We start from the raw sequence: 20,430 nt of genomic DNA on the forward strand, positions 1-20,430 counted from the left end.
TCACCTTTATTTTAATACAAGTAAAATTCATTAAATTTTTCTCAATTAGTAAAGCGACTTTTCCAAATGAACTAGTGAAGGAAAAACATTGCCTGTTTTATCCTAACTCAACTGATTGCCTTTTATTACCAGACGCCTATTTAGGGAGGAGACCAAGAAAGAAGTGTTTAATTTTAATAAAGTTGATACAATGCTGACTCCTAGGGGATTAAGTATGGTTCTGATACACTTAGTTTCTTTTCAGTTAGTTTCGAAGTAAAAGTTAGATTCAAAAGCAAAATCCCTTGAAGCAAAGATACTACCTTCAAGACTTTTTCCTGTTGAAAGGAGGAACTTGGAGATCCAAATGAATAAACCCTTGGAATTGCAAAACTTACTTTAAACAAAAAAGTATTTTACTTTTTCCTTTCATTGAAATGTTTAAATCCCATCATAAGTCTAATAACCGGATTATGTCATTTGATACAGTTGAGTTGAGCCTTGTATTTTTTTTTAATTATTATTTTATTGGGGAAGGGGAACAGGACTTTATTGGAGAACAGTGTGTACTTCCAGGACTTTTTTCCAAGTCAAGTTGTTGTCCTTTCGGTCTTAGTTGTGGAGGGCGCAGCTCAGCTCCAGTTGCCTTTGCTAGTTGCAGGGAGCGCAGCCCACCATCCCTTGTGGGACTTGAGGAATTGAACTGGCAACCTTGTGGTTGAGAGCCCACTGGCCCACGTGGGAATTGAACCGGCAGCCTTCGGAGTTAGGAGCATGGAGCTCCAACCGCCTGAGCCACTGGGCCCGGGCCGGCCCCGAGCCTTGTATCTTTAAGTACAAATGTAGGTTTTAGGGAAAAATACAATTAACTTTGAATTCACATTTATGTAGTATAGATTTCGGACTAATTTAACTTAATTGTCCCTTTCTGAAATAATATTTTAGTTCTAGTGTTGGTTATTCATTTTATGTATAGATGAAAAACATCTTTCCCCTCCCTTAAGATAGGTAGATAGGTTTTAAAAATGACACTAGCTATGCACACGCTGACGGAGAGAAGAGATACATCTTTCATGAGGAAGAATTCCAAATAATTTATGTAGATGTTCACGACGCCCCATCAAAGGAGGGGAATCTAACTCTCCACTCCTTGAGTCTGGACTGTGCTTCGTGATGCTTCTGAAGAGTAGCATGTGAAAAGGGGAAATAAGTGACTTCACAGTGGAGAAATGTGGCACATACTACCTGGGACAGGTGATCATGGCGAACATCATCAATGATAAGTTATATTGATAGCTTTTATCCCTGATACGATGTGAAGAGGATGGCACTTCATCGCCATGGTTTTCTTCCCACACACCTATGACCCCAGTGTAACCATAATAGCACCACCAGACAAGCCCAAATTGAGTGACATTCTACAAAATACCTAATTAGCATTTACAAAAACGGCCAATGTCATCAAAAACAAAGAGAATCTGAGAAATAGTCAAAGACCAGAAGAGGCTAAGGAGACATGATGACTAAATATGTGAAATCCTGGAACAGGGGAAAATTAATGAAACAGAAGAAACTGAGATTTACTTAGTAATAGAGTACTGACATTGACTCCCTTGTTGTGACAAATGAATCACCATAATATAAGATGTCAGCAATAGGGGAAACAGAATGAGTTGTATAAGGGAACTCTGTATTATTTTTGTAACTTTACTGGAGGTCAAAATTTTTCTAAAATAAAAAGTTTATTGAAAACAAAGAAAAGGCATTTAAGATTTGATTTCTATTACATAGGTGTTGATAGGTTGGGGGGAAGTTTTGGGGGAAGTAGGGAGAAATAGGAAAATGTGACTCAAAAATGAATCTTTCCTTTTTAAAAGCATAAATGATTTGTGAAAAATACTCTCATCCTGCACCTACACCCACAGCTTTTCACCTTTCTGGTTAATAGTGATCATAATGTAAACTGAGTCTGAACAAGTTTATGTTTTGTATTAAGGTAATGGTTTACATGATGGATGTATCTGATCACGTGAAATAGAGGCTAGAACTGTGATTCTGACATAACCTAGACTGGATCTGATCACTTTTGTCCTAAGGACTTCCTGTGCCTCTTGAATGTGTAGGATCCCCAAACTATTAGACTCCAAGTGTTTTCTTAATTGGCTTCCTCTGTGTGTGTGTGTGTGTGTGTGTGTGTGTGTGTGTGTGTGTGTGTGTGTGATGGAGGAAGGACCTCCTCCAATAGTTACATGGAAAAGGACATATAAAAAACAAACTTGCGGAAGCTTGAATCTCTGAAAATGTCTCACTTAAGTGATGTTTTGACTGAGCCTAGAATTCTGGAGTGGAAAATATTTTCCCTCTGAATTTTGTAAGCAGTACTCCATTTTTTTCTAGCTTCTTGTGTTCCCTTGAGAAGTCTTATCTGATTCTCAATATTGATTGTTGTCACCGTGCGACTAGGGTTGTGGGGAGCAAGGAGGGCGGCACAAGGTTAAGAAAGACAGTAGATGAGAATAGAGGGCAAGTGGGGCCAAGGGACTCCAGCCTCAAGGACTGAGCCCCGAATGGGGCCAACGCATAACTTTCATTAGTTAGGTGAGGTAGTAAAGAAGATAAAGCTTGTCAATCTCAAGATCTGTGAATCTCATACATTATAACAGGGAACTGATTCAAGCCAGTCAGTCTTACCTGCAGGCAGCAGAACGTAAGTCTCAGGATGTATGTACTTTCCCAAGAGACAAAATCTTTATGCATATAAATAGATGGAGAGCACATCATTGAGTCACTTCCCCTGCAGGTTGTGGGAAGGAAAGCAGCCACAAAGGCAGAGGCACTCCTTAGCTGGGGGAAGGTGGGGGGCTGTGCCCACCTCTATCAACCCCATGGGTTCCCCTGTTGGTCCCCACGCAGCTCTGCCTGGCTTGGGTTACCCCCCCTCCCATGGGGAATCTTACTTGTCATTGGCTGACCAGCCATCTTTCTGGGGCCAAACAGGGAGACATAAGGTGCAAGCACAAAGGTCAAGCAAAGTCCCTGAAAGGATCCGTCTCACAGACTCTCCTTTCTTTAGTGGAAGGTACGAGGCAACAGACGGGTAGGCTGCTACGTGGCAACAGTGTTTATATTTAATCTGTTTTCTCCTTTTGGAAATATTGTGAATCTTCTCTTTGTCCTCTGAGTTCTAAAATCTTGTATTTGTAAGCCTATTGTAAGTGTATTTATTAATTGCACTGGACCTTTTCGATGTGTAAACTCATGTTCTTCATTTAATTTGAGGAAATTATCATGAATGTTTTTCTTGGTGATTTCTACCTCTCCATTTTCCCTGTCATCCTATGATTCAGGTGTTGGATCGCCTGTATTTCTCTAATTTTCTTATGACTACTCTTATATTTTCTATTTGTCTTCTGATCTAATTTCTGGGAGAGTTTCTCAATTTCTCTTCTAATTCATTTACTGAATTTCTCACTTTTGTTTTCATACTTTTAATTTCCAAGAATTCTTTTAAAACTATTTTTCTGAATGCTCCATTTTAGTAGAATCTCCTGTTTCATGGATGCAATATCGTCCCTTATTTCTCTGAAGATTTTTATGATAGCTTTTCATAAGTATTTCAGGCCATCAATCCCTAAGGCTTTAGAGATTCAGTTGTAAAAATCATGCTGGTTTTTTGCTTTCACCACCATCACCTTAGGATTCAACTTTCTCTGGTTTACTAGGTGAGATACCTGCTTTCTAGCTTTCAATATTTTGTTGCTATTATCTCCTTTCCCATTGTCTTTGGGACTTCATACCCCTTAAAAAGAAAAAACAAACAAACAAACAAACAAACAAACAAAAACCACCTTTCTGTTTTTGATGTGTGTGTTGGTAGGGCTGTCAGAGGAAGTGTGCATGTTTAACCTGTCATCTTTAGGTTGAAGTTCAACATGCCTTTACTGAGTACCTACCCTGGACTAGATTGTACAAGGAACAATGGGGAATACACAGATAGTCTCTTGGATCATGTAATTGAATCATGGTCAGCTTTCAGTTTTGACCTGAAATTTAGAATTGACCCTAGGAAGGACTGATTAATTCAAGATCCTGATTTCCCTATGATTGAGAGCCAAATCAAAGATGGGAAGAGGCTGATTGATGTAATAATTGTGCCAGTTAGAATGAGCAAGGAAACCTTCACATAAGTATTTTATGTACTGAGATTTCTATACACTGTAGTATTTTTTACCTTCTTTTATTTCACTCTTATGCCAAAGGAAATTAATGATGAAGATGGAAAAACACTCCTCCTGAGTATGTCCAAGACATTCTTGGAAAGGTAACTCTTCTTTGATGGGGTCTTGAAATTCCCAGTATTCAAATATATTAAAGTAAGAGTCACACAATCAAATGTCCATAGGAGCCACATGAGTATTATATAGGGTCATGTTAAAGAGAAACAGTAGTGCATGATAACAATATATGACAAGAAGCCTTTGGCCTCAGAGTTGGGGGGACTATAGGAAGCAGGAGGAAGTGTGGAGAACTGCAAAGGGAATGCCCTAAGGAAGTGAGTTCTTGCTACCGAATTTTGGCCTGTTGTTGCCCCGTGGAAACGAATAACCCAAGTTGTCCACAGAAACCAGAAATCTACATTGTAATCTGAAATGTTAAAATGAGATATTATAAAATGAAATATTAATATATGAATATGAATAGTCCAATTAAAGTTTTTAAATATTAGCAAGTAATTTAAAAAAAATTTTTAAATATGCAAAAAAACATTTGGGAACCAAATGGAGTTGCAGGTCTTCAATTTAAAACATATGGCAACAGTCTTCCATTTGCCCTAAGTTCATTTTTCAAGATTATATAGGATCATTCATAATTTCCATGGCAAATGTAACCCTAAAGTTTGATGTTAATCTCTGGGGAATCATAAGCTTTTTAAGATGTGAAAGAAGGAGGTAAAAAAATGGGTCTAGAAATCCTGTACTCTTTTTGCCACTATTTTCTCACATAGGGTTGAGACAACTCCTCAAAACCAACCTGCATTTCCAAGGTTTTTCTGATCTAAATGGATACTGTAATACCATCTAGCTGCTTATCTCTAGCCATTGATAGGAAAGGATTGACAAGATACAATGTTAGGTGAAAAAAGCAAGGTAGACAACATTATGTCTAATGTGATATTTTTTTGTCTTAAAATAGAGGAAAATAGAGATACAGTTTTATAGTTGCTTGTATATGCATAAAGAAAATCTATAAGGCTACATTAAAAAATTAAGAATGACTGTCAACCTATGCGGTGGAACCTGTACAGAGAGGACAATCTGGAAAGGAGGCTTTCACTATATCTCTTTGATTTGAGGTACGATATCACCTTTCTGAAAAATTAAATTTAAAAATACACTCAATTTTAATCACAAATCCATATCCAACTAATATTACTTTGCAAGTCCAGTGATGGTAGCTGGAAGGGCATGGCTGGATAAATCAGAACTTTTTTTCTTTTGTTCTCTGTCTCTAACCCTTACCTCTCAGCTCCGGGGTGTTGGCTACATTCTTTCTTGTGGCAGATGGCTGCCCCCCAAGGTTCAGGAAAAATGATCACAAGATGCATGAGTCATAGCCTTGTATTATTCTGATCGCTTGCCAAAGAGGAAGAGAAAATATCTTTCCTTCTCTGGCAGTGAAGTGTCAAGATGAACTCTAGACCATCTTGGGTCACATATCCTTTTTGATGCCTGAACCTCACTGTGGTCAGGAGGTAGAATATTCTGATTGGCCAGGCCTAGGTCACATGGGGATGGTGAGGTTCCCTCACTTGAACCACATAGAAAGGGGAGGAATATTTCCCCAAGCCAGGGGGTGGGGGCAATGAACACCTATCTGCTATGGAGCCAAATATGCTAAAAACCAGAACAAACCTAAATCCCTGTGGTTCAGATCTTTATATCTAGACTTCCTGCAAAACTCAGTGAACCACAGGATGCTAAGGACCTGGGAAATGACCATTAACTATACAAAAGTATGTTCTCTATTTAGGTGGGTTGTGAAGTTGAAACTGGAATATGACATCTTTCTCTAAGACCCTACTTGATTAAAGTTGCTGTTACAAACTGGGAAACACATCAAGCCCCTTCCCCACTGAGACTGTTTATTCCCTCCAGGTATTAATAGTTTTTGAGTCTAAACTTAAATGATGTGACAAAAGAAAATATTTGCCAAAAGAAGAAGTAATGCAAGAAGTTCAGATTTCAGAAATGCTGAATTAATCTCCACAAACCTGCCAAATTTTTAGAAAATAAAAATCTCAGCTCAGCTCATTAAAAAGTCATCTAACCTGATGACTGGAGGCAAAGGGTGTCCAGTTAGTGAGTTGATATTTGGTACGATGGGCCATCCCTAGCATATGCTCTTTGTGGTTAATAATAGTCTTTGTTTAGTCGTCACTCTCCTAGGAGGGAATGCTAATGTAATACTCACTGAGTTTTCTGCTGCTGGCTGGGAATTATCAATAGGTCATAAATAAACTACCACCACGTAGGAAAGACAATAAGATTATATATACTCCTACTACCTCCAATTACAGTAAGAGCAACAATTATAAGGTTGTACTCCTACAGCCACCCTGGAGAGAAAATGAAAGGAAAATGTTCCATTAGCTTAATGAAGAGAGCACAGCAGAGCTGTAGTCAAATTTTCTCACTATTAGCACCTATGGTGTGCCCCAGCACACGAGGGAAGGTCGAGATGCAGGGTAACAATTAAACTTTCTGACAATTAGCCCCTACAATGTACGTTCCCTGAACCCGAAGGAGAAATTTCAAAGAATCACATTTGTATGTTTCTCACCTCTTCCATATGAAATTTGAGTGAGTCATTTGCTTGTGCAAACAGAGGGAGTCAGGACCAAAAGTTTATTTTACAGATGACTACAAAGTATTGTTGGCAGGCTTGCTGGATGGAGCGCACACATTAACTAAATAGCACCATTTGTAAAAGGGAGGGTTAAGAAAGATGAAAGCAGAGAAATGTTCACACCAACCTAATTAGGGCAAAGATGAACTGGATTAATGTGAGTCATTTGGCTTCAGTGTGTGCCTATGCTAGGAAGGAGGCCTCAAGAAGACAGAAAAAATAGATATGAGGGCTCTCATTCCAGCTTCCAAATAATGAAGGTTGCCTCCCAGAAGGCACTGTATTAAAGGGAGAAGAGATGTCCCAAGGTTGGCTGCCCTGGGCTCAGATTCTGATGCTACCACTTAACCTTGTCAAGCTCTAATTTTTTAATTCTACAAAATGGAGGTCCCCAACCTCTGTGGGTCTGCCTAGGGATTAGTTGATGAATGGCAAGTGCTTAACAAATGTTAGTTATTATTGTCTATGTTCAGAATCACCCTAGAACATTATACATTTGTATGGTGTATGGTGTAAGTTAATATTTGTGTGATAATGAATACTCTCAAAATTTCCTTCTGGCGACCAGGATTTAAACTTTTCTTGGGTGGTACAGAGTGAACAGTCACTTGGCTTCACCTCCATTTAAGGAGAAATAAAGAATACTTGTACAATTTGGAGATGTCTGAATTGTTCTACTATACGTATATGTATATATATATACATATACGTATATGTATATGTGTATATATATACATACACACACATACCTACTACATTCAGTAAAAGACAATTTTCACTACCTGCTCTCCTTTTCTGGACACATTATTCCTTTCATGATTATTACTGAAAATTGTTTTGTCATACGGAAGTGTGATGAGTGTTATAAAGTAATCCATTCTGGGTGCCAAATACACTGGGTGTGCCTCAAATGTCTACACTGTAACTACACTAAGATCTTTTACAAGGATCTCTAATAACTAGTTGTAGCTTTGCAAACACACATGTATTTTGGTTGATTTTTCTAGAGATTACTATGCCAGCAGTAGGCTATATAAGAACAATTTAAGTTCCATTTTTAACTCCATCAGCAGATAAGAATTCTTATTATTGTAATTACTTTGTCTTTACTGGTTAAATTAACATTCAGCTGTTGGGGTTGCTGTGCAATATATGATATTATTTTACCTACTGTGTGTTCAAAGCAGTCTTGTCACAGTAACAGCATGCTAGCCTGAAAAGCCTTATAACAAATAGGTAAATACATGTCTTTTGTGATTTAAAAAGGGGTAATTATGGCAGCCTTACTGCATTTGTGGGTGCATAGCTAAAAATAATAGAAGTAAAAATGTCAGGAAATATTTAACATTAAATACAAATAATCTCAAGATTGTCATAAGTATAAGAATGACCTATAAAACATAATTTTTAGTTTCTCTTGATAGAGTATCCAAATTAGAATATGAAAACACATGCACAAATACTCTTTTATTTTCCCTTCATTTTAAGCAGTCCCAGGCCTATCCACTACAGGTGCAATTGCTATAATTTTCTTGTCAAAATAGATCTTTGCTATAAAGGACCCCCAAATTATTATTTCTATTTTTTAAATTTATCTTTATGCTTTATACAAAGAGAACCCAAATAAATCCTGATATTGAAAATATTTTGGCTTCCTAGAAACACATAGAATTATGCTGTACAAGGTGTGCTTATTATTGAGATTCATTTAAAAACAAACACACAAGAACTTGCCACTGAGCTTCAAAGTATTCTCTTTGGTTAACTACACATTTACTCCAAGATTCTGTCATTGTGCCAAATCTTTCTGGAAATTCCTTTTTCTTTGTAAATGACCTTCAAACCATGTGGTTTTGATTTGATTTCTTAAAATTGAGCCCTTGTACATAAGACAGTTGATTAAACTAGATAAAGTGGTTTTCATTTAAAAAGAAGAGCCAATCATAAGGTTCATTTTTTTTCTTCTGTAGCTTCGAAATTAGCTTTGAAGACTTTTGCAACGAAAAGCCCCCTAAATATTTTCTAGCCATGATGGCTTCACCCTGAATCATCTCTAGAGGAGACTTATTTGAAAGACAGTATATATTTGAATACACGTACCGGTAGTATTGTTAGTGAACATTATTTTTGAAAAATAGTCAAATGGATTCTAATCCATTTGATAGTTACTGATGTAAAGCAATGATTGGTAGCATAACTAAGCTGTGTTTGAGCAAGAATGAGATGCTTAAAGTTAGAAGTCACCAGGGAACTGTCTGACTTAATCAGTTTCAGGATTGTATTAAATTTTCTCCAATCTTTTCCTGTTAAATTTTGCCGAGGACGTTACCAACGGTGGATTAATAACACAATTTTGCATATATAATTATTCTTAACCTATCTTATTCTAAAAATGATTTGAGGGGTGGCCGGTTAGCTCAGTTGGTTAGAGAGCGGTGCTCTTAACAAAAGGTTGCCAGTTGGATTTCCACATGGGCCACTGTGAGCTGCGCCCTCCACAACTAGATTGAAACAACTACTTGACTTGGAGTTGAGGGATCCTGGAAAAACACACTTAAAATAAATAAAAGTTTAAAAAAAATAATTGGAGGAAACTAACAGTAAAATATATAATAGTGTAAAATTAATCAAGATCAATATAATAAGATAGGGTAATGCAATAGGATACAATAGGATAAAAATAAATAAATTGAAGCAAAGGGAAAATATAATATAGTAAGATGAATACAGTACAAAGATAAAAACCAAAAACGTATACGAAAAAGCTCTGGAAAAGGTCAAATAAAGGTCAAAATTTCAGGTCTCAGCTTTTAGTTACCAGAGAGGAAAACTATTTGTTATAAGAATAGACATACGTGTGAGTTCATTTTCTCTCTGTGTGTATGTATGTAAGGAGAAGCAGTGGGGCTGGTTGGTGTAACTAGATGAAAATCTAAATCTGACTTTGCCATTAATATAAACTTTTAATTTCTCTGTGGTGCAGCAAATGTGGGAATTTAATATTTTTCTTTTCCCTGTTTTACTAGCACATTACAAAAAAAAAATTGGGATGTAAATAATTATGACCTACTTCCAGTTCATAAGTCATTAAGAAAATAGAAACAGCTGATACCATTATTGGAGGGAGCATCAAAGGAGCATCACTTATGCGCCCTTCGCTTTATATGCACTGTGTCACTTCGTTAGCAATCTCATGAAGTAAGATTCCTATTTTACCAATGAGGACCCTGGGTCCAAGGTTTACTTAAACAGAGGTAGCATTTGAACTGTGGTTGCCAGAGTATATTCTCCACTGACGACACTGCTTATTAACACCTCCACGGACTTTACTGGAAAACTGTCTTAAGTAGCATAATAAAGAATTATCCTTATTTCAGATTTCGTAAGCGTTCATCATTGATTTTTAAAAAGCCCATGATAACTTTTGTGCACTCATCTCAGTTTCAATCTTTTTGTTAGCCATACAGCATCGGAACTATTATTTAGTCAGCATTTTCCTTTATATGCATTCATTTCTAATTTAAATTTAAGGAGGAAATTTTGTCACTATTAAAAAATATAAAAGCAGTGTGTTTCCTAGAAATAAAAAGAAACATAAAGAGCCCTTAGGAAGCTCTCAGGCACCACTAACTGGGCATGTGCAGGACTGGAAAGTTAGGAAGCTCCTCCCCTCCTTGGGTGTAGGGGCGTGACCTTCAGAAGGAATTTCCTGAAGGTTGGAGAGGCTTGGCCTTGTGGTAGAGACTCAGCCCTAGGGGAGATGAAGAAATATGCCCACTGCTTTTAGAAAACTGCAGCTGCAGTTTAGAGTACCTTATCAATAAAGCAATCTGGGAAAAAGGGCTGGTGGAATAAAACAAAACAAAATGTCCCTGTTCTATGATAAGAGAACAAATTATTTTCAATTCTTTTTAGAGTTACTAAGACTTAAGTGCCCTTGTTCTGAAACTTCAGATTTCTAAGAAGCTAAGTTTGACAACTCAAACACTGTTTCATTAAATCAATAAATCAAGCAATCTGACATTTAAAAAAATATGTTGTCAAGTAAATCAATATTTTTCTATTATTTTTAGAACAGATATCTCCAGAAAATCCAAGCGATAACAGCTGGTACTTAAGGCATTTCTATATCTTTCAGCTTTAAATTCTGGGAAAGCAAGCACTTAATCTTTACATTTCTTCCTAGAGCCTAGTAGAGTATGTTACATAATATGTGTGTCAGAATATTCTGAATGTATTCATTTCCTTATCAGACATCAAACTTAGATTTAATCAGTGGTTTATCTTATAAAGAAATGATTTCCACTGGTAGCAAATAGTTATGAATGGTGCAGACCATATCTTGGTGCAGACCATATCTTGGACATAAAGAAAAGCCTTACAGAAACTTTGAAGGCTTCTATTGAACTTCTATTAACATTAATAGTTTGTGGGTTATTACTGCATTTGTTTAATGTTCCTGTGGATTAACTTCATTTTTGTTCGATCTCAATTTTGGCAGGCTATTGCCATTTTTTTCAAACCTTATGTGAATTTTGAATAAATGTCTTTCATTGAATAATGAATTGTTAAAATTTAGCAACCTTATAAAACACTTAACTCCATTCAATTCTATGGCCATTTTATTAACTCCAAGGACCCATTCAAGAAGGGAATGAAGAATGAAGACTGATGGGATACCTATGCACTTAGAACTTGGTATCACTCAACGCTCACAAAAACCCTGTGAAGCTAGGAGGAAAGTGAAGACCACAGAGATTAAGTCTTTTATCCAGAATCACCCAGCTCTGTAAATGGTAGAGCTGGGATTTGAAATTAGGTCTGTATGATTTCAAAGATTGCAGATTTCCTCGATACCACTCTGCCTTTATGGTAAATGGAAATGTTCAAAATATCACTTAAAATTCTTGGATACTGGCAACTCCATTTCAACAGTATATGGGTATCGCTGAAAGCTGTGGCTCTCTATGGGGTGAGGGGAGTCATATCAGGTAATGTTATACTGAACAAAAATCAGGATCGACTCTGGAAGCTCACAGAGTCATTGTAGAGTGAGTTCCAGGAGGGAATTTCTAAGATGGGAGTGCCAAATGCTTTAAGGTTCAGTGAAGCCTAAATGCGGAGAATGTGTCCTGTGATGCACAGCAACCGTGGAACTCAATTGTTGCTCGTCTAACAGGCTGAGCTGAAGCTATACACAGTGTATCTGAAAGAGTAGTGTCATCCTTGTAACTGGTGACAAGCTATCTGAATAGTGCCCGAGATGGCAATAACAGAGCAGAAATCACCTGTGATGAATGTGGACTAAACCAGTTTGCACAATGGGCTTTTTCTACACATGTGCAAAACAATCACTCAAGCATCATTAATTTGTTATAGGTGGGAGAACAACCTGCTTCATTACATATTTATAACATTGTGCTGCTTTACTGAATCAAGACTAAGCCTCTTTTGTGTTTCTGGTGGTACTGGGAATACAAAGTTGCGAAGATGAATGTCATTGTCTTCAAGAAGTTCAAAATATTAGTGTGGGAGGCAGGGTTTGGAAAGATTTGCAAACTCATAGGAAATCAGTGCTCTAGAACTTGCATTTTTCATTTTACACACACAGGTATCTAAGGATCTACACATACATTCAACTGAAACAAGGCTAAGAATGTGTTGCAAGCTAGAAGTTCTGTATGTGAACTATCCTAAACAAAAATGTAGCTTATCAATTGACTAAGTATAATATATATTAGCGTATTAACAGATAATGTAACAGTTCACATATTTTCCTCATAATCCTATTTATACATTATATGTTCTTCATTGATAATGGAGAAATCTCATACTTGCACATGTGAAGACACATTCAGAATTAGCAAGGGAGGCAGGAGGGGGAGACAGTGTGGGGAAGTGTACATTTAGTATGGAGGAATGCTTTCATTTTGTATATTAGGCTGGAAACTAAGTGTAGTAATCATTTTCCTTAGAAATTTGTATTTATTTACATATCCAAATTTCACACATTTGGAAGCAAAAAATATTCCTTTACATACATATTCTTACCATATTAGATGTTCAGATTTCTGGGATTCTGCTTGTCAGAGAGATAGACTGACAGAGATACGCTGTTGCCCCTAGGATGCCCATCTTTCCTTTGCTTAGCGAACTTCAACCATCACTTCTTTGGACAATTTCTGTATGAACAATGTATAGGAGTAGTCTCCCATATTATAATGCTAATACACTGCAGGAATTATACCATTCAAAATCAGGTATTATTTTTTGTCTTTGTATCTAGTTCTGGAGTGGCATATAATAGCATAATAAAAGTTGAACATTAATTATGAGTTTTTATTGACCAAATTAAGTTCTCCATTTCAATTAATTACTCAGCAGTTTCTAAATCCAAGTCATACCTTATGTTGAATTGTTTAGGCCCTTAATATTAAATCAAACGGCATGTGCTATCTTAATATGTATAAGGAAAATACATACTGTGTGCATGAAGCCACTAATATTCACATTAGTTAAAAAGTCCTCTTGCTATTAGTTAACAAGCTATTTAAGTATTACTAACCACTTCTGGTTACTTCCTTAGCAAAAAGAAAGTTAAAGGCTTAGGATTTGCTTTCTTTTAGATTCAATTTTTTTTTTTAAGATTATGGATAAAGATTGAAGTTCCTTAGGAAAATGTTAAAATATTAATTTCAAGTATACTTATATACAGTAATTCTTAACTTTTAAATAATTTTTATCAATTCTGTCTGGATTCTGATAAATATATGATGCTCTGTAAATGTATACATGTATATATTATAGGAATGGTAAATAATAAAATATCTGGCTAAGAGGTTCTCAAGAGCCTACAGCATGGTCTAATAACCTTTGCTGTTGACAGGTACGATTTTTTATGCAGAAACATGGAAGACTGATAACTTGTCCTATTGGTGATCTAATTAATAGTTCTTCAAAAGTTAGTCAACCTATAAGAGATTACAGAATACTGAGTTGTATTCAATAACACATGCTAAGAGACCAAGACATTATGGTACTTTAATCCCTGGTAAATACTATACTTCTATTTCTAAAATATGTGATTTAGTTGTTTATTTTTGACAGGTAAAATTTTTGAAAGGTAAAATTCTTTCTGAATTTTGAACTATTGACTCTCACCCTATTTTACTAGTACATATACTTATTAAACTTTAAGATGTCAGATTGGCAAGACTGTTTTCAATTGCTGTCTTGTGTATTCTTAATTTTTATGAAATTAAGATTAATTGTAGCTCACAAAAGTTCTCAATTATCAGTTTCTCCAATGAACATATTACATATTAAATTACACACTTCATAATTTCACAAATGTTTTTTTTTTAATTTGATTTTCAGCTTATTATTTCTTATGCAGTGTAGTTTTGGAAACAAAGTTACATACAGCATTTAGAAATACTTAATTAAAAGGTATATTCAAGCAAATGAGCCTTTTTTATGGGATACATTTCCTGGAGACAAAAATCTTTAAAAGAGAAAGTATTAAGTCTGATACTTAAATATTTGGAAGATACTTAAGAAACACTTGTTAAATGTCACTTATTTATATTTTGAGAATGCACAAATGACTTATTTTTATTACTCATGCACTGCAATAGTAGGGAGAATAGCAGGTTGAAGATGCAACAAATAATTCTTTGAACACTTCAATAAACACAATGTAAACATTCACTTTAATAATGTTTCCTTTGTTAATGCAAAACTGAGCGCATTTTTTTCCTTGCCTCTGGCTGAGCCGTGACTAGCTGAGTAGCAACAGCAGAGTGCTGAAAGAATTTTTCAACAGCAATTTACTTTTCAAGGTTGATGATCAGGATCATTATGTTGCTTGCAAAAAAGGTCTATTTCTATTAGTTTGATCCAGTCATTCCTCTTGTTCTCATCATATTTAGCTCCCCTGGCAGCTTTAAGTGAATCAGAAGTGCCACTGGTGCTCCAGTTCTATAGCTTTATATATAGAAAATGAACTATATCTTTCAGAAACCAATCTGTTAAACCCATTGAGAAAGTATGGGTACATTGAAATGAGTGTCTCAGATGTGAAACCTTTGAGTTTTGCTCTTCAAATAGAAATACTCTTTCTAGTCAGTTGACCCATGCAACATTAATGCCAAAACATTGTCTGTTCAATCCTAACTTTTCTTACATAAAGAAATTCTAAGAAATCTTGTTTTATAGCTTGAACACAATCATTACTCATCAACAAGATCAAGAAATAGAACTCTTATGTAATTCTAAAATTTTACATGATGCATATTGAAAAAGGTTTATTTCAAATGCATAACACTCTAAAAGTGTAATGAGAAGTAATCAAGTTATTCTCCACATCTTTAATACATGTCAAAATGGATAAATGTTTTCCCAATCTCCTTTCTGTAAGGGACTGTATTAGTTCTAATGTGTATATTCCAACATTTAAAGAGCCCCCACAAAGTGTTTTGGAAAATTCAATGATATTACATTCTTCACACTAAACATAACTATAAAACAGGCAAAGAAAAGAAACTCTTTATTCACTGGCAAATTAACAATGTTAACAATATAAAATAGATCACATTTATGCAGGCTATGCTTGTAAAAGGGAAAAATCACAGGGTTTAAAAATATAGTCATTAATTATCTCTTTATAACCTGAAGAGGGCACTCAAGTCCCTTGAAAGAAAAAGTAAAATGTTAAGAGATAACAGCAATCTTTTATTTTTCATTTTTATTATTAAAAGTGTGTTATACAGACCAATTTTTTTAAACAGAAACTCATTTAAAAAGACATTTAAAGGAAACAATACAGTTTGACTTTAAATGTTTAATAGATTGTCAAAATACACCAATTTTCATGTCCTACTGGAAAAAAGTTCAGCAGGTGGTTTCCATCCCAGGGCATCTGTCAATCTGTAAATGCTGTGCATCATACGTTAACGCCACACTGCCAACAATTACGCAGATTAGCCATGGCTTTAGAGAAATCAACCTGGACCTCAGAGTAACCTGCTTACAATACAGTAAACTAGTAGTACAGATAAGGCCTTGCACTGCTCCACGTTACATATGGACAGTATTACCATATTCATAAAACAGTTGATGAAAAACATTAGAAGCTGGTTGAAAAGCTTTCAGTTCTAAGAGTTCTAATCATTTTGTAAGAGTGATCTCATGAGTTCTTTGGCAATTTTCATTTTAATGAACCTCTTCAGTGTGTTTGGAGGGAAGACATTTGAATAATTTGACTTTAAAAATTCTTCTTCCTCTGACCTGATACTAAATATTTCATAGGGAAACCCACCAAGTCACACATACTAACATATTATATACACTACATAAATATACACACACACACGTACATGTTTTAGATTCTTTCTCTGATGGTGTATTTCAAAACATATTGCAACATTTTATTAACTAAATACCAGGGTTGCCAAAAAATGTATACACATTTTAAGAGATATTATCTATGTATTACTTTTCAAAATTAAATTAAGTAGCAACGTGTAGTATGACATTCGCTCAAAAGATGGCGTTAATCAAATGAATGCTAGCGTCATTCATTGTATTACAATTTTAATAATTTTTTTCTTTCTTGAAATGTGTATACATTTTTTTGAAACCCTCTGTGTTTACTGCTGAGAAGTGAATTATTAAAAATACTGGTTTCTTAGCAACATAGCCAAGGGATCCTGCCTTTCATTTGTATTTTTTCTGACTCTCAATTTTACTGCTGTTAAGTAACTTGCCATCAAAAGATATTTGGAAACAGTTTAGTTACTAAATTGAAACTAGAAAGCCTGGTTGGGTATCAAGTTAGAGAAGCACTTTTTTGAGTCATTGTTTCAATTTAGAAACTGGGTCACAAAAAGTTTGAGCCAAAAAAACATACAAGAGAATTATGTAAATATATAGATTGCAAATTGCTACTAGAATAATAATTATAAAGCATTTAAAAAATGCTTTATAATAATTTAATAATTAAAAACAAATGTTGTTAAATTATTGTTTCGTTTTTAAGGATCTTGAAATACATGTGAGGACTAGACACCCAAAATTTTTATCTTTCAAGATATTGACATTGACATTGATAAGTTTTTTAAAAGAGAATTTTTTGAGAAATCTAGCATGAAACACATTTTAAAATTTTATTCTTAAGACACTGTGCTAAATCCACAGACTATGTCAAAGTTTAGGGTTATGGAAGAAGTATCCAGTTAAATGAAAAAAAAAAAAGGCAGAAAAAAATAGTAAACAATACTGTGGAAATGGTTATTTTGATAATTTAAAATAATTATTTAGAAATATTTTTGTAATGGCATCATTTACCTTTCTTTATGAAAAAAATCTTCATTCTGAAAATGAATGCAATTATTTTTATGATGGGAACATAACAAGTTCTTTTCCTCAAGAAAGGGCAAAGTTAACAAATAAAGCTTTGAAATCAGAAGTCTCAAGATTTGAATAATTGCGTATTACATATTTTCCCCAATTGGATTTCTTTACCACATAGCATGACATTTTTTTAAATGGGGGAGGGTGGAAAGAAAGCATGCAGTTTAATAGAAGCATATTCTCAACCAAAGTTGTAGCCACTGCTTTTTAGGTTCTCTCTGGGCCAATAAGTATACACTCTAGTACATGAAACGAAACTAGAAGATATACTTAGAATGTAGTTGTTGTTGTTGTTTTTTTCCTCAAAGCATATGTTTTCCTAAAATCATTGTCAGGCAAAGCAAAAAGAAACGTTTGTTCTATTACATAAGAAATAAACTTCATTTGGTATTCAATTGACTTTCTAACTTAGCAGACAGGACTTTACATCTTCAAATACAGAAAATAAATTGCATTCTTGGCCCTTGCTTTAAAAGGTTAGAGAGAATAAACGCACACCCTAGTAGTGTTCTAGTGATCTCCCTAATCTCAGTTGCACTTTGTCAGAAAGAGGTAACTGGTAGTTAAGTGAAATACCCTAGATCAAAGGGGGATTAATCACCAACTGAATCCTTGCTGAATAAACCTGTCATTCAAGAAAATTATTTCCACTGAACTTAGCAGAGGATTGAAGGTATTTGCATAACAGGGACCAACATACTTCAGCCAGGTTAAAAGGTTCAGAATTCATCCCATGTTTAGCTTTTTGCCTCCTTTTCCTTTCAGCAGCCTGGTACAATGGTTTCTAATCTGATAATACAGCTAACTATCTAAATGATGTCAGAACAGGAAAGTATTGCAAAGTTTGGACGAGGGATGGATCAATTTCACTTTCAGTAACTCCTAAATCTGATTTGTTGGAATTTAAGATGTAATCCTAAAAAAGTCCCTTAAACCTGACGACTGTTTATTAACATCCCTTTTCTGACCTTTGTCTTAGAAACAACTGTTCTGCCGTGGCAGCGGTCTCCGAAGAGGGTCTGGATGAAAACTGGACCTACCTACCTCCCAGGGGTGGTGCAGGAGTCTATGAATGGCTATAAAGTAGTTTGAAATACTATAATAAAAAAATAGAAGAAAAATATTAGCAGTTGCTATTGTGTATAAAATTGTGCTTTCAAAGATCTTAAATCATTGAAATAATTTTAGCTCATTAGAAAGAGTTGGTGTAAAAAAATTAAATTTTATACAAACGTTTAATCAAAACACTTTTTTGACCAAATAATTCTCTGAGGCCATTACTGCAAACCTGAAATTTGAATCAAATATTTAAAAAGTAAAAAGTGAAAAAAAATACCTACCACTGAGAGGATATTACCAGCTTTAAAAGTTTAAAAAATATTGTTTAGTAAGACACTAAAAAAGGGTTTTACCAAAATCATGAACTATCTTTTCTGGAGTACATTTCCAGAAATTTAACACTTTTTGAACCTTTTGGGTCTACTGAAGAATAATTACTCATATGATAGACATCAGATTTCATAATCATATTTTGGCACTAAAAGGAACTTTAGCAATTTTGCATCTAGAGTATGTTTGACACCATCCAAATCTAACTGGAAGTAGGTGCTCATATTCACTGCGAACGCAAAGCATCTTTCAAGTTAAAAAATGCAAAGAATAGTTATCAAAGAAAATGAATAAAATCCATAGTGAGATAATTTTTTTAGAAAATGATTGAAGTTTTAACCCAAGAAAGGACTCTTAGAGTGTCTTATAGCTTAGAATAAGAACATGTCAATCACGATTAAGCTTCTGGAATCGGAATCCCTTTGAAATGCAGCTGTTTCTTCTTTAATTGTGGCAGCGGACTCTGAAGAAAAGAAAGGTCCAGCCTTAAAGATGAGTAAGGAATACAAAATAGCTCAGGATTAGTTGTGGAGTTCAAAGGTCGCTAATTACACTAAGGAGTTCCCAGACACAGGGAAAACATTAAACAGGTCACCTATCAAACGGGAAGCAGACTTTGTCTTCAGAAATTATCCTGAAGTGACAGGTTTCTAGACAAAATCAAAAGCATCACAGTGTGTCTCAACAGGATGAAAACATGAGTTGGTTTTAGTTCTGTAGCGTTATGTTAGGGTGGAATGGCAACAGATGGCATCAGGTTGCCCATTGCACCCATATTCCAGTACTCCCTAGATTTTTCTCCACTTTCTAGAAATGTCAAACCAAAGATTCACTGGTTCTGAGTGCTTATAAGTTTCCCTAGGGGATTATTATACTGACTCTCTGCCTACTCACTAGATAAATGCCTCCTGCTTATCTTAGTGTACTTTGCTAAACATTTATACAATCAAGATGTTCAAATGGCTTCATTAATACTAACGTAAGTTAAATGTTAAGCTTTCCTTAAGAGGTCAAAAACTTAAGGGGAATAATATTTTTTTAAATTTATTTTTATTAGTTTCAGGTGCACAATGTAACAGTTAGACATTTATCATTTATATCCTTCGCACGGTGTCAACCCTCCTCCCCCCATCCACTATCCCTCTGACATCGCACACAGCCATTACATTTCCACTGTCTCTATTCCTAATGCTGTACTCTGCTTCTTGTAACCATATACATACATGCATACATATATATGTACATATATATGTATATATACACACACACATATATATATACATATGTATATATATACATATATATATGTATATATATAAACTTGTAGTTGACATTCATTATTGTTCAGCTTCAGCTTCAGGTGTACAATCAGTGATCAGGCATCTACGTCTTCCCTGAGGTGGTCTCCCTAACGAGACAAGTGTCCATCGGATACCCTACAAAATCTTTACATTATTGAGTACATTCCCTAAATTAACTTTCGTGATCCCATGGCAATCTTGTGGTTACTGACTGTGCTTTCTAGTCAAGGGGAATATTTTTATTCTTTCAAAAGGAACATTTTCATTACTGATTATCTATGATTAGGCTAGACTAACAAAGTCCTGGTCAGACAGTTACTCCATTTCCTTTGTTACTTGGGATAATTTTGCACAGAGAACATCGTGCCATGATAACGCCTTGCAGAAAATGAGTTTTAATGAGTAGGATTGACCTTAATTTAAAAAAAATGTATTTCAAATC

Source organism: Rhinolophus sinicus, linkage group LG03 (assembly GCF_036562045.2).
Source record: "Rhinolophus sinicus isolate RSC01 linkage group LG03, ASM3656204v1, whole genome shotgun sequence".
Taxonomy (NCBI): Eukaryota; Metazoa; Chordata; class Mammalia; order Chiroptera; family Rhinolophidae; genus Rhinolophus; species Rhinolophus sinicus.